The sequence below is a fragment of the Saccopteryx leptura genome, chromosome 1 (genome assembly GCF_036850995.1).
Source record: "Saccopteryx leptura isolate mSacLep1 chromosome 1, mSacLep1_pri_phased_curated, whole genome shotgun sequence".
Lineage (NCBI taxonomy): Eukaryota > Metazoa > Chordata > Mammalia > Chiroptera > Emballonuridae > Saccopteryx > Saccopteryx leptura.
In genome coordinates this window covers 356,159,097-356,173,129 of record NC_089503.1, presented here as the reverse complement: position 1 = coordinate 356,173,129, position 14,033 = coordinate 356,159,097, and the positions used below count along the sequence as shown (strand labels likewise).

Genomic DNA, 14,033 nt, shown 5'->3' with positions numbered 1-14,033 from the left:
AGAGCGGAAGTAGGAAAGGGGAGAGCGGAAGTAGGGCTGTGGGGCAGGGGAAGTCCAGCCTCAGCCTGAACCCATGTGGAACTCTAGAGCAGAAATATTGTAGTATCACGGAGTCTGTGGCCCATGAGGCAACAGCCTTTGTAGTCCAGAAGCAGTCAGTCATTTTCTGCCCTCCTCATCAGTGAGGCAGCTCCAAGAGCCGAAGGGAGTGAGCGCGACAGGGAAGGGCGCAGAAAGTGAAGCCTCTAGCAAAGCCTGTGGCTGCTGTTAACAGGGATCCCCAGGAACCTGAGTGAGAAGACTCCAATAGTGCCCGCTACAACCAGAATCAAAATAATATAAAAATTTATTAAGATATATTTTTATAAATATATTTTCAAAAGTAAAGTGAAATCATTTTTTTTTTTTTTTTTTAGCAGCCTGGAAATGGGGAGGTCACGGTGGTGGGGATTGCGGGTGGGGAGGAGGAACATCTTTCTAGTATCCTTAAAGTCATTTTTCCAGATTTCAAACCTGACTTCTCAATAACATGATTTAATGATATTTGTTAAGCATTTAATGGTCAGAAAAGGAAAAACAGAAAGAAAAAAAAAGGTCTGGTCTACAGACTTTCCAATCTGTATAGCTCATTTCTATGTGGGATATTTTTCTGGTTTCTGCATATATATATACATATATCTTATAATAATACAGATATTATTCTTGAATGCTTTAATGATAAAGAGAAATAGAGGGACAAATATTTATTATCATTTTCTAAATAGGCAAAGGAAGACCTAGAAAGCCATTTACTAAAGCAATTCACAAATCTCTTAAATGGAACTTCCAAAATGTGAATCCAGATTCTTGATTCATAATTCGTTGTTCTTCCCACATTGCTACAACCTCTGTTTAAAGGATGTTTCAACTCCCCAAATCACATTTTTTTAAAATATATATATATTTTCTAAACATGTCAAAACTTTATCCTTTCAAATAACACTTAAAGGTAACTCTAGTGAAATAAATAGGCAAAGCCCCTAGAATCAAATGGACAATGTTTAAGATCTACTCTTATCACATAGATAAGAATATAGATACATAGATATATTATAGATAATATAGTTTCTATATGACAATTGGCAATTCATGCTGGGCTTTATTTATTTTTTTTACAGAAAAAATACAGTAGAAATAATACCTTTGCCTCAAAGTTGTTTGGGCTATATCTGAAAGAGATAACATATTTGCAAATTGTAGAATACTGTAATGTATTATTATCATCAACATCATAGGGAAATATTAGATAATCTATTGACAGGCACAGTTCTTTTCAGAAGACCATCACACTAAAACTTTACATCATCCATCATTCAGAAGGTTTTAAGATTCAAAGATGATAGGACTCCAAACAGGTTTATGATCAGACTATATCTTGTTCATGCTAATGACAATAAAACTTGACTCTTTTTTCATTGCCTGGGGCTTAATGCCACCTTGATGCCAGATAGCCCTCTGAGGCCCAAATATGTACTGAACTTTCTTGATGAATTTCTCTCTCTTTCTTCTTTTGAGGAGAAGGGGGTGAGTGCATAATTTGCTGCCTTAGTAGCATAGTTTGGTGGTGCCATTGTAACTCTGATTTTCTGAAGAATATGTTCACATTCTACTTTTTAAGTTTCCATGTGACCTCAATAAAAAAGTGCAGTTAAAATTCATAACTACAGCTTCTAGTTATAAAACATGAATACCTACAAGAATTTTTTTCAAAAGTAGAATAAATTTTTAAGTGTTAAAATGAATAAAACTACCATCTTTATACTATATGCCTAGCATAAACTATCTTTCCCCCATGACAGTGAGTTAGAGATTTTAAAAACTAGATGAGATAATGCAACATTTTTCTTCTTAATTTCTCCATCAGAAGTCCTGGAGATTAATGAAAAGTTTCCAGCGTTCTGAGCTGAGCTAATCATTATCACAAGTCATCATTGACTCTAAATTTTCTTGCAGTGTTAACACATTTTAAATATGAAAATACATTTTGACAAACATGACATTTATTAGATATTTAAATTTAAATATAGTATTCTATTTTAAAAATTCTAAAGCAACCATATCTCAAATTATTTTATCAAAATAAAATGGGTGTGTTAGCTTAAGGAAAGTAAAAAGCAGTCATATATTGAATGTAATATAGTTGAAAAAATGTAGTAGTAGAAGAAAATATTTTCCGCTCACACATACTGTGATGGGCATTTGAAATATACATAGATTTTTTATTGTTTCCTTATTTGTCTGAATTGGACCCTTCAGTGAGTGGCTGTGCTAATAATGCAAATGACTCAAGATATTCTTATTTCCTGCCCTCTTAAGTTTTATAGTCAGTGATTCAAACTGCAGTATAACATATAACTCATCCAAAGAAAGAAGAAAGAAAGAAAGAAAGAAAGAAAGAAAGAAGAAAGAAAGAAAGAAAGAAAGAAAGAAAGAAAGAAAGAAAGAAAGAAAGAGGGAGGGAGGGAGGGAGAAAGGGAGGGAGGGAGGGAAAGGAAGAAAGAAGAAAGAAGAAAGAAAGAAAGAAAGAAAGAAAGAAAGAAAGAAAGAAAGAAAGAAAGAAAGAAAGAAAGAAAGAGAAAGAAAGAAAGAAAGAAAGAAAGAAAGAAAGAAAGAAAGAAAGAAAGAAAGAAAGAAAGAAAGAAAGAAAGAAGAAAGAAAGAAAGAAAGAAAGAAAGAAAGAAAGAAAGAAAGAAAGAAAGAAAGAAAGAAAGAAAGAAAGAAAGAAAGAAGAAAGAAAGAAAGAAAGAAAGAAAGAAAGAAAGAAAGAAGGAAAGAAAGAAAGAAAGAAAGAAAGAAAGAAAGAAAGAAAGAAAGAAAGAAAGAAAGAAAGAAAGAAAGAAAGGGAGAGAGAGAAAGAAAGAAAGGAAGGAAGGAAGGGAGGGAGGGAGGGAGGGAGGGAGGGAGGGAAGAAGGAAGGAAGGAAGGAAGGAAGGAAGGGAGGGAGGGAGGGAGGGAGGGAGGGAGGGAGGGAGGGAGGGAGGGAAGAAGGAAGGAAGGAAGGAAGGAAGGGAGGGAGGGAGGGAGGGAGGGAGGGAGGGAGGGAGGAAGGAAGGAAGGAAGGAAGGAAGGAAGGAAGGAAGGAAGGAAGGAAACTTGCAATGAGATCAAATAATCATTTTGTCACAACATTTTAGTTGCTTGAATTCCCATAAGGATGATGCCAAATATTACAGCTCGTAGACTAATTCTGTGAAAGATAGGTCTACAAGGACTTTAAATATTTCCAGTTTGATACTACTGCATATTTCTTTTTAAATAGCTCTCCTAAATCAAGCATTTTCTTTTGACATGAAAATAATATCCAAAATGAACTCATATCTAAAGTGAAAGATACTGATTTTACTAAGTCTGACTCTCCAAATTAAGCCTTTTTCTGCCCTCTTTATCCATACTTGAGAGGGAGGATTTAAGAGAGAAGTTATATTCGTTTGTTAAATCCTAAGGACAACACAAAGATATGCTAGTGATCTTAGAATCCCCTTTTGTCAGACCGGCTTTCAGACCCTCGTCCTCATGTCCCCATCCTAGCTTGAGGGGGGGGACAGTACTGACAATACAAGTCCTTTTGTTTAGTTTGAAATTAGCAAGCACAGACCAATAGGAATGCAACATGAAATTGAGCTTATACTGGTATGTTAATATATTTTTGAAAGTGTTATGTCATAACATGACATAGAAAACATGATAGAAAAAATAGTACATTAGGTCAAACAAAGGATTTTCATCTCTATCCAATTATTTTCAGCTCACACTCTTTTCTACCTCTGGTCACAGAATTGGATAATTATTCTTCTAATTTTTATAACATGCTTTGGTCACACAATTAAGTGTATTTTGGCCTTGCTTAAGTCCAAATTTACTCTTAATAAGGACAGTACACTGGAACAGCTATTTAATGATACAGTTTTTTTTCATCACGAGGACACACTTTAAACCTATAAAATTTCTAATGGACATTGCTAATTGGTTTGCAGTTCTGAAATGAATAGCATTATATATTTTGATTATTTCCATAAATCAAGAGGGGAAAAAAAAGTTTCAAATGAGGTGACAACTATTAACTTTTCCAGTTGCCTTGAATGAAATAACAGAAGCAGTAATTCTTCTAAACTGAAAGCAATATGAATCCAAGTAAAATAGCATCTAATGTAGAGTACCTAGACAAAAAGAGACAGCTGCTTGGCACTTTGATGAAAGCTCAATTATTTTTTATGTGTCCAAGAATGTTACTAATAACATTCCCTCATCATATTCTCTTTCAATCAGTGTTCATCTAATGAGGAAAGGAAGTTTGTCATAGTCATTAACGGATAGTGTATATTCATGGAGCCAGTTCCCCCTTTCTTAAGTAATGATAATATTATTTATTCAAATGGCAAATGAGAGTTAAAAACTATTTCACATACAGGCTGCTCACTCCACATTGATCAGACTTCTTTTCGGGGAAATGCATTTTTATGTCAGTCACAAATCCACGCTTTACCTTCCAATGAGAGACGAATTCAGAACCCACACTCAGTATCTGTAGCTCAGTTGGCTTCTAGGAAGCATATTTGGCAGCATATATATTTTAGAGATTTATGTACCATATGTGGGATTTCTAGTTACTTTAAAAAAACATAGGTTATATAAATATTTTGATAGCTTGTGACTTGGTTTACAATTCTACCAAGCAGAATCCCTCTAAATCCCTCATATTTAAGGCTCCATTCTGTTTTATAACAGACACCAGATAGTTCCCTATTCAGTCACTTAATTTAAAGATTGTGTTTATGCCATATTTTGTTATTGAAACATCTAAGGAGCTACCTATTATTTGGTCATTCTGAATTAATCATTAAGGTTTGACTTAAACTACAGAGTATGGGGAGTTTTGTTATTTTCCCATTTTTCTTATTTTATTTGTATTGTTCTACCCTGTACTCTCAGCCTCTCTGCATGAGTAATCATCGACTCTCATAAGTGCATGTAGTTTTTTAAAATCTATAATATTGTTTTATTTGCCTATATTTTTAAGTTGTATGAAGGTTAGTGTGTTGTAAAGCTAATTCTCTTTCTCAGCTTTTTCATTAAGCACAATGTTTTTAAGATCTGCCTTTGTTGCCATGTTGATTTCACATCAGTTGCTTCTACCTGCAGTACAACACAGGAATGCATCAAGCAGGTTTTACTATTCACTCCCTCCTTAACGGAAATCCAAAATGTTTCCAACTGCTTGTGTCCACAGGTAACTTGCTGCAAGGACTATACACACGCGTAATCCCCTCTGAATTTGTAAAAATAGTACTCAGGGGTTGATATTAAGGAAGTTAATTGATGGCTAAGAAATAGCACACCTTCCTCCAGGATAGCTGCACCAATCTATAATCCCTCCTGAGGGACCAGAGCATGCTCGCAGGATGGATTAGGCTAAGTAATACAGTGAAATGACATTGTTGTATTTGCATTTATATGAACACAATTACTTTGAAATCTCATCTTATGCTACTGAGATGTGTGGTTTACTTTTCTGATCATTGTTTTTCAAATTCATTTGTTCATTTTTCTATTTTGGCTAATTTCTTCTCTTCAGGTTAGTTCAGAAATCACTTGTATATTAAAAATATGAAACAGTATTAGTCATGGAAATGTTTTCTCCTATTCTATCATATGTGGTTTTTTCAATGCACAAAAAAACTCAATTTTAACATAAATCCAATGGTTAAATTTTTCCATTATGATGTGTGCTTTTGAAGCTTGTTTAATGTTTTCCCGTTCATTGGTCATAAAAACATTGCAATATAGTTTTAAGCCATCTAGAGTCCTACTTTCTATGCACATTATTGTCTATAACATACAGTTGTCTTAGAAGAGTACATAAGTATAAAAGTGAGGATAAAACATTAAGAAAGTATTAGAGCAAGTTAAAATAACTGACAAGAATATATTTATGTTGAGAAAAAACAAATTGGTGAGAGAATCATCTTTAACAATTTCACTTTAAAGTAAGTTTATTTTCAGATTTTTACAGATGTATTCTAAAACAACAGAAGGGTAAGGACACTTTGCAAAGAACTATATATGAATTCAAACAGATTTCATCTGGTACTGTGGTGACAATATTATATAGAAAGTTGACTTATCATTATAGTAACATATATTTCTTTATATGAACAAGTACAAACTCTATACTTCCCCCACTCAACTATGCTATCCCCTCACTTCTGAGAATTAACATATATATTTAGTGTGAAAAAAATTTGTAAAACTATATATAATTCTTCTATAAAAACTTGCTTTTTAAACATGTCTCCTAAAAATGAAATAAAATAAATTCATAAGTAATGTTAACTATTATATCTAAGTGATTATTTAAGCCTTGAAGTAATGAATTAATATTAATTTAGTTTTGAAAGTTAATAGATTACTTTTATTATCATATCAAACTTTCAATATTGATAATTGATAATGACACAAATTTCTATCATGGTAATAATACAAGGGCAAAACCTTGAATTGGTTCAATAAATGAAAGAATTAAAGAAATACTGTTGATTATAAGAAATATTCTTCATATTATTATGTATACCAAAATAATTTTATTAAAATTATTTTATTAAAAGCTAAAGTTCTCATATACCCACAAACTTTCAGAGTTTACTTCAAAGGTAAATTAAGTTTAAAAAATTAAACTAAATTTTATAATTGTGAAAAAGTATAAGGGTAAATTATAATAACTGGGCATATACTTTTCCATTTCTATATTTGTTTTCTATTTAATTTAAAGGGAAAATTAAGATAGTTTAATGAGCACGGGAAATATAAATAATCTACTTTGGGAATGAAGTATTTCTTTAGAATATTTGTGTCTGCATTGTATTTCTTTAAATTTCTAACTCTAAACTAAACATGTTAATTTAATACTTATTAATCTCCAATCAGGAACTTATTCTTGTATACCAAGTATTTTGAAACATTTTATATGATTGTATGCTTCTTTCTGGGTTTTGGAGAATTAAATTTTTATTAACCAGGGAAAGTACCAATTAAGGAAAATGATAATTTCTAGATTTTGCGTTTGTCCTTTGCTGCACAACTATTCCATAGTTGTGTGTGTGTGTGGTGTTTTTTGTTGGTTTGGATGTTTGTTTTTGTAACCTTTGAATGAAACTCTAGGTTATCTCTGAAATGAAGAGGTATACTTTGAAGCAATATTTGCCTTTTTTCAAGCCCAAAACACAGCTACCAGTGTAGAAGAAAAAGCTCTCAGAAGCTTGGTTGACTAAGACATGACTCCTACTAATTACCAGCCTTAGTTAGTTGATAAACATGTGAGAGGTTATTTCCTTCTGTCATCATAGCTGCACATGTTTTTCTTTTTTCCTAAAACTAAATATTTCATCAAAGGTAATGGCCTTAATTTAAAGGCAGATTTGGTTGTTGGTCAAGGGACTAACAGCAGCTGCAATTCCCTGGTAGAATTTGTAAGCAAATTTAGGACAAATTGCCTATACAAGTAATCAGATAAAATCAACTGAATCATATAACCTGCTGTATTAGTTTCCCATTGCTGCTCTAACAAATTGCCATAAACTTGGTATAATATATAACAAAAACTTATTATCTTAGAGTTCTGGAATTTGGAAGCCTGACACAGTCTTACAGAACTAAAATCAAGGCATAATCCCAGCTGCATCAGGGCTGCATTCCTTTTCAGAGGCTGTGGACAGACTTTTTCTTACCTTTTCCAGCAGCTAGGGGTTGCCTGCATTCTTTGGTTTGTGGTTCCTCTTCCTGCATTCTCAAAGCTAGCATAGGCGAATTAAGTCCTTCTCACACTGAGATATAGAAAAGAAAGGCTCTTAGCATGAATAATTTTTGGCAGAACTTAATTTTTTTAAAATAAAGTCTTTTAGCAGAACTTACTTTTTCTATAAAGACTCCCTATTCATGGCCTTAGGGCTGATCTCCCAAACTGTGGCCATGGGTTTGCTTTGCAAGGTAGCAGGTGTTCTCAGATGTTTCTCCCTGACTTAATCCTATAGATAAACATTGTAAGAAAGCTTGTTTCACTGCTTTGTATTACTGCTATGCTTCCTCTCCTCCTCATTCCTCAATCAGTATGTAACTTTGTCTTTAAAAAGCTAGTCCCAGACTGTAGTCGGGACCATATGATTTGAAAGGCTTTGGTCTCCATGTGGTCATGCAGCTGGCTAATAAAGACTCCCTAATTTCTTAATTTGGCTTCTTGATTGTCTGCAGGACGTCTGTTTCTCGTTCCAATACAACATCACATCACATCACTCTGAATTTTCTCCTTCCTTCTTCAACTTTTATACCCTTCTGATACACTGGGCCTATCTGATAATTCATGCTCATCTTCCATTCCAAGGTCAGCTATGAGCATCCTTAATTCATTTACAGCCTTAATTCCATTCTGACATGTAACCTAACATATTCATGGGGTCTGGAAATTAGCACATGAACATCTTTGGGGTATCATTATTCTGCCTCTCATACTTATAATGTGTCTGAAGCTGATGTTTCACCAAGTTTATTGCACCTGCAGAAAATTATATTGATCTTCATCAATATTTAATTATTTTATTTACTTATTCATTAATTTAACACATTTTGTTTCTGACTATTAGGTGGTGAGTACTTGATATGCAATACAAAGCAAAATAAAGACACTCTTTTCCCACATTCTTGAATCTATTGCCTACAACAATTATCAGCTAAAACAAAATGAATCAAACAAAAAATAAATTCTATAAATGATTGATCGTCAACTAATTATTCTCTCTGGTATGTATCTTCGTATTTAATTTTAGAGAATTTCTGAATTTCTCCATTAAACCAAGGATACAGAATCCAAATTGAAAAAAAATATTTTCTCTAAATCTCAACCAAAAAGATCAAAACACACGTTATAGATTATAAAAGGATTCTAGCCTGACCTGTGGTGGCCCAGTGGATAAAGCGTCGACCTGGAAATGCTGAGGTCGCCGGTTCAAAGCCCTGAACTTGCCTGGTCAAAGCACATATAGGAGTTGATGCTTCCTGCTCCCCTCCCCCCCCCCCACCTCGCCTCTCTAAAAAAAAATAAATTAAAAAAAAAATAAAATAAAAGGATTCTAAATTTTCCCAGAAAAGCTATATCCTCCTAAGCTTTGAAATATGCCTTGGATTCTTGAGAATTAGGACTTCTCTTAATAAATTGAAAATAAATAAAAAATTTAGTACTTGGAGACAACATGTAGTCTTGTTCTGAAGTTTAGAAGTAGTTAGTATCCATATTTATTTAACTAAGATTTTTTTACCTATTTTTTCATTACAATACAAATAAATGACATTCCTTCAGGGAAGGTTCCAAACTAAGACTGGACTAGATGGGGAGGAGAAAAAGATAAGTATAATAAAAATAATTTAAATTGTTTTAAAATAAAGGAATATATTATCAGGCAAATATTGCTATATGTACAAATACAAAATCTCAGTGGCATACAAAAACAAGCATTTATTTTTCAGACACCTAAGGATATATTTTAAGCTTTGATTCCAGTTGCGTTGGTTCCTCACTGACTCTGCATCCCTGTTCCACTTAGTATGTTTTTATTCAGAAGCTTGGATGAAGGGACAGCAATTTCCCATGGGAAGCTCTTCACATGACAATGGTGGGAAAATAAGATGCAAGCCTTACTATGCCAGCATATTCCATATTTTGCTTGCATCATCATTGTTATGATCTAGGACACAGCAAGCCACATGGCCAAACCTGAGTCGAGAGGTCAAGAGAACATATGGACAAACCCAACATATTTTGGGACAAGAAGTACATTTCACTCAAAGAGAGAGCAGGCAGGGAGTAAATATATTTTGAACAATAGTCCAAACTATTACAGATAACTTTTGAAACAAGTACTCAGAGTCATCATTCTTACATACTTTATTAGGAACAGGAAAATGAAAGTACATACTTAACATTGGAAATATATAAGGTTTGGGACATGATTCTTTAACATAAGGAGCTTTATAGTTATGCCGAAGGCCCTGGTTTTGATTTGCTCAGGCTGCCTTAACAAGGTATCAGACACAGGGTAGCCCGAACATCAGAAATTTATTTTTTCATAGTTCTGGAAGCTGGAAATCGAAGATCAGAACCCAGCATGGTCAGGTTCCATGAGGGTTCTCTACCTGGCTTGCAGATGGCCTCTTTCTGTCTAAGTCTTCATATGAGAGAAAAAGCAAGCTCCAGGCTCTTTCTTTTTTCTAAAGGACACCAATCCCATCATGAGGATCCTGTGGTCAGGACCTCATCCAAACCTATTACTTCTCTAAGGCTCCATCTCCAAATGCCATCACTTTGGGAGTTAAGGCTTTGACATCGGAGTTTTGGGGGGTCACAAACATTCAGTCCATAACAACTCCTAAGGAGGGGACTTTGGAAATGCCAAACAAAAATACTTATGCACTTATCCTTTGACCCAGCAATCCCACTTCTAAGAATTTCCATGGAAATATACCTCCAGCTATGTATTTAAAAAGTCACAATAAACAACACAAGGTTATTTATTGTCATCATTTGTAATAACAAAGTATTGGAAACAAATTTAACTGCCCACACTGGGGTAAATCATTAAATAAACTACAGTATAACATTCATACAACCATGTACTATGCAGATGCTTTTAAGAAACAAAAGAGGATACTTACCTGACAGGAGAGATACCATGATCATGAAGGTGGTTTTCTCAGGGTGAGGCTTATCTATTGCACTCTGGATGTGCTGACCCCCTGTCATTTTCCCAAATGTGAAAAACTCAACTGCATAATTTGTGGTAGTGGGGGACTGCATTCATGCTCGCCCTTTCAGAAAGAAAAAAAAATAAGCAACAGCTTTATGAACTGGTGTAAAGTGGCACCCAGAATATACCATTAATATTTTAATATAAATTCAAAAGCATTTATATAATATACTGTCTTTTGTGTAATAAGGAAAGAGAAATGAAACAAAATGCACTATATGTGCACATTGGATCAGTTTTCAAAAGAAATACAGAAAGGATAAATGAGAACTTAGTGTAATTATCTACAGGAAGTTTCTGAGAATGAAAAGGAGGTACAGAAAAAAGAATGAGACATCTTTGAGTTTACCTCATTCTATGGTAATTTTTTTCATTTTATTTTTATTTTATTTATTCATTTTAGAAAGGAGAGAGAGAGGGAAAGAGAGAGAAGAGAGAGAGAGACAGAGAGAGAGAAAGGGGGGAGGAGCAGGAAGCATCAACTCCCATATGTGCCTTGACCAGGCAAGCCCAGGGTTTTGAACCGGCGACCTCAGCATTTCCAGGTCGACGCTTTATCCACTGCACCACCACAGGTCAGGCTATGGTAATTTTTAACAATGTCAAAGTTTTGTATACTAAAAACATAACATCAGCAAGGGTGGGGAAAATTAAAATTGAATCAAAGCTTAGCAATTGAACCAAGCTACCCATAAATTGATAACATATGCAGAAGTAATTTTGTGAACAAGTAATGTGTACAAGGAATTCTGAACTGAGTATCTTTACTGCACACCTTTAAAAAACTAGTTTGAGCACAGAAAAAGAATTGAAGAAATATCTGAACCATATGAAATGAGTGGGAAATTATATTTTAAATCTCAAACTACCTTGTAATGAAACTAAAGTAAATGAATAAATATATTGATATTGTATAGAACCAAGGCTGTCAGAGGGAAGAAAGATATAAATATAGAATGCAGGGAAGAAAGAAAGAACCCAGTGACTGGCTTTGGACTTGGAAATATTAACATGAATGCATGCCTTTGCCAGCTATGATCACTAAAAGGGCCAGAAACAATGATATCTCAATAGCAATGAACATATACAGTTCTCATATTTTGCTTAATGCCTTTTACTTAAAAAAAAGAAGGTAAAGAAGAATTTCTGGAGAAATGGCAGACTCCAGGACTGGGTTGTGATAAGTGCGAGGTAAGGTAAGCCTGAAATATATTGTTGCTATGCTGAGAGTAAGACAGCACTTAAAACCTCAAGGGGATGTATCATAACACAGAAGCCAGTTTGAAAGAGTTCCCATTTGGAACAAGTTGAGCATCAAAAATAATGATAGTAGTGGAGAATCACACATTGATTGTGTGTGGGTGTGTGTCTGTGTAGGTGTGTTATCTGAGTTATTAGAGATGCTCAAACTTGCAGCAGAGGGGAAGATGTTCTTTAGGGAAGAATGATGAATAATAAATGTAGAAGAAATGATAAATTAAAAATTACTTTTATAAACCACTAAAATAATAAATGATATAGAAAAGAGTCATCAGTTGATACTAAAATGATTACTTAAATTTGAGAATAGGACATTCACGGAGTCCTATTTTATATTAATAAAATAATATAATAAGTCAAATTTTATATTAATATATTACTTATTAATTAAAAAGGGAAAAAGACACCTTGGTAATCAAAAAATGTGTCAGACATCTCAATCAAGCCTTCAATATTAAAAACTAATAATGGAACACACTGACATTTTGTGCCTCCTGTAGTATGTTACTGGGTGGATGGATGTATTGCCTCTTTAATGTTATTTCCAAAGAATATTTAGTCCAAATATCAAAATGAGTTACTAATCACACATATTTAAATTGAAGGATATTCTATGAAACAACTGATTTGAAAATTCTTTTAAATGCCAACACTATGAAAGACACAGAGGAAAGGAAATGGCTCTTCTATGTCAAAGGAGATATTACAATTCAATTAAATGCTTTATATATATATTTCATTGGATCCTAGATAGGTTTTAAAAACCTATAAATAAAACTATGTATTTAAATATAGAATTTTTTCTCTATCACTTGTATGTTAGAATACTGTGCCCATATTAAATATTTTCTTCTGGCTACTGTGATGGAGTTATATAAGTACATAGTCCATCCTTCCTAAGTGTAGTATACAAAATACAATGCTTATGAATCACTAAAGTCTTGGTAATGTCTGACTGTCATCAATAAAAAAGCCTTTATTTAAGACCTATTTTACACCAAGTCGATAATTGCCACGAGGGCATGTGACTACCTCTATGCGTGGCAATTAAGGATTCACTAGTTTTTCAGGGAAACAGGCAATCATATAGATGATATACAAAAAGGAATGCCAAATTTTGTGGTATAAACTGATCCTCAAAAAAAAATTTACGTTCCTATGATTCATCGAGGATCTTATTAAAAGGCAGGGTCTGCTTAGGTAGATCTGGAGTGGCACCTAAGAGTATGCATTTCTAAACACTCTGACCCTTGGCTCAGAAAAGTATAACAACAGTGTTCATTTATTCTTTTTTTACTTTGTGTATCTTCTTGGTATCTAGCATGTACTATATAAGAGACTGCAGCGGGAAGGGCAATATTTGAATTCATTTTGCCATCTCTTTTACTTATGGCATCTTATATAAAGGATGAGCACAGTGAATATACTTATTGAACTTAATTTAATGCATGACTAGAAAATAACCTAAAAACAGAATTAAAGAGTGAAATTATCATGTTCCAATTCTGAGCTGATAAAACAAATAGTTCTAACTCGAGAGAAATATAAATGTGCCTGGGTAGATAGGGTGAAGTAGAATTATAGAGCATCTTGTAATACTAGCAGTGAAGTGTCCTTTTGATACATAAAATTTTCTGACCTGGAGAATGACATTCTAAAAATAATGTTTTAGGACAATCAGTTTGGAAATAAACAGTAGTCTTGATTGGAGAGTGGCGAAGCGGAGGTCAGTTGGGAGCTGTTGCATAATCCAGAGCAATCTTCTTTTCATCTAATTTATTAATCCTTTCTAGGCTTCAATTATTTTCTTTGCCATTTTCTCTTCTGTCTGTATCAGAGGTTGCAGAGGCTGAGTTACTGTATTCTAATTCCAGGACACTAGATCACTGGTAAAGGTGAAACTTGGATCATTTATTTCCTTTACTCATGTCAACATTCTTATATTTG

The 14,033-nt window shown here is 33.7% G+C and overlaps 1 non-coding gene across 1 annotated transcript; it reads left to right on the top strand.

The window, feature by feature from the left end:
• Nucleotides 1-10,726: 10,726 nt before the first annotated feature.
• On the top strand, nt 10,727-10,891 carry LOC136390009 (U1 spliceosomal RNA). Its single transcript, XR_010748540.1, has one exon. It is a non-coding gene; the product is annotated as a U1 spliceosomal RNA (small nuclear RNA).
• Nucleotides 10,892-14,033: the final 3,142 nt, after the last annotated feature.